A 2,500-nucleotide genomic window follows, 5' to 3' on the forward strand; every position below is an offset into this window, starting at 1 on the left:
TGTCACGTAGATTTAATTGGTGAAACCTATCAGGGGTTATTTCTATTCATCTTACATCAGTATCAAAACGTGCATAACAAATGTGCAAAAGTCGTCTGAATGTACAGTTGGAGTACTTTTTTGATAGCTGATGAAAAAATAATGTTGACAAACCTTATTTGTGTATCAATTATTGTGATAATTTAAATGGTTATTCGTTCTCAAGGATTCATAGTACATGAAACTATTAATTTATCAATAAGTGATTAACACTTCATACCCTAACGTGAACATTTACCTATTACGGCATATACATTGAATGATGGGTCATTGAACGATGGAATGAATCTGTCTAAAACAATTATCTAGTAATGAAAAATAATCATACATATATATTCCTATTAGTATGTACAGTTGCGGAATTATATTTCAGTACACATGCTGGAACCCACTTTCATACATCTGGCAACCAGTACGATGTAAACATCGAGTAAATAGCGTTTCTATGAATGGGGCGAAAACCCTAGCTTGTTTGTGAGACTGAGCGCGATTGGTCGAATAGAAATACCCAGTAAGTATAATAATATCTTTTTTTAGAAGCGAAGTAAGCCATTTCATATTGCCTTCTCTTCAAATAAGTGATTGCAAAACATGCAGTATTAGTAGTCGTTAGTTTTGTAGTGGAATGCTTTCAAATGTGACTTTTTGGAACAGCTATGGAGGTAGGGCGGTATTTCCCCCTAATTTAAACAAAATAATTAACTGATATTTGCATGACTTCTTGAACCTAGAAAACGTCTCATACTTCAAACAACTATGTATGACAGCTAAACCAAACAGAAATATGCAAATTCGTTGAGAATTTATCAACTGCTTCTCGGAGCTACGCCATCTAGTAGCACCTAAACGAACTAATGAAATTAGATTTTTCTTTTCGCCGAAACCAGTGTTTCAATAAGTCGAGATCATGCTGCGTTATATTAAGTGATGGGCAGATACACGAAACTAATTATCTAAGGCGATACCAATGCATCGATACGAGACTAAAACGATTCCGATACATCGATTCTTCGAAGACAGTTAAAGCGATACCAATACATGTATCGCCGATACAGCATCATCGATACTTTATTGTAAGAAAATAATGAACCTGATATACAAATATTTGATTTGGATGACTGATGCACTGTAAAAAGTGTTTTTAAAAATCATGCGTGGATATTTTGATGAGTTCTACACCACAGTAACAACAACTGCATTATTATAACCGACAGGTTTGTAGAAGTAAATGCGTTCAGTAAGAGAACCAAACCGCCGTTCCTTTATGGCCATTCATTGGCCATAAAGGAGAGAAAGAAAGAGAATGAGAGGAGAGGGCTAGTCAGAGAGCGAGAGAATGAGTTAGAAAACGAATGGGAGAGTGGAAGAGTGTGGGATTGATGGGAGGGAGTGACAGGCAGAGAGGGAGAGAGGAAGGAAGGAAGAGAAAGAGAGAGAGGGAGAAAAAGAGAGGGGGGAGTGATAGATAGAGAGGGAAAGGGAAGGTGGTGGGAGAGGCAGCGATGGAGAGAGGGAGCGAGAGGGAGAGGGGTGGAGGGATGAAGGGAGACGAACAAAAGGGAGAGAGAGAGAGAGAGAGAGAAGGATAGAAGAAGGGGAGGCAGAGACAGAGAGGTTGTGAGAGGGGAAAGAGACAGAGAAAGAAAGAGAAGGGAGAGGGAGGCAGATATAGAGAGAGATAGTGTGAGAGGGAGAGGGAGGATGAAAGAGAGAGAAAGAAAGAAAGGGGGCGGTAGAGACACAGAGAGGTAGTGAGAGAGAGAGGGGTAGAGAGAAAGAAAGAGTGAGGGAGGGAGGGAAGGAGAGAGAGAAAGAGAATCGTAAAGAGAGAGAGAAAGAGAAAGAGCGAGAGAGAGAGAAGGGGGTGGGGAGTGATTGAGAGAGTGAGTGAAAGAAAGACGAAGAGTGAGAAAGAGAGTGAGAGGGGTGGGATAGATTGGGAATAAAAAAGAGGGGGGAGGGAGAGATAGCGAGAGGAAGTGAGTGAAATGGTGAGTGGGAGAGAGAAAGAAAGAAGGAGAAAGAGAATGAAAGGAAGAAAAAAAGACAGATAGAGAGATAGAAATAAAGAGAGATAGTCACAGAGAGAAAGAGAAAGAGAGAGTGGTGGAAGGAGTGATTGAGAGAGTGAGTGCAAAAAATAATGATAGAGAGATAGATAAAAAGATGAGTGAGAGATTGAAAGAAAGAGAGAGGGGGGGGGAGGAATGAAAGAAAAGAAGGAGAGAAAGAGAGAGAGAAAGATGAGGGGCTGCAGAGACAGAAAGAGGTAGTGAGAGAATGAGTAACAGAGAGGGATAGAAAGATAGAGTGAGGGAGGGAGGGAAGGAGAGAGAGAAAGAGAGTCACAAAGAGAGAGAGAGAGATAGAGAGAGAGAGAAACAGCGAGAGAGAAACAGCGAGAGAAAGAGAACCACAGAGAGAGAAAGAAAGCCACACAGAGAGAAAGAGAGACTGAAAG

This window comes from Penaeus vannamei, chromosome 2, assembly GCF_042767895.1.
Source record: "Penaeus vannamei isolate JL-2024 chromosome 2, ASM4276789v1, whole genome shotgun sequence".
Classification (NCBI taxonomy): Eukaryota; Metazoa; Arthropoda; class Malacostraca; order Decapoda; family Penaeidae; genus Penaeus; species Penaeus vannamei.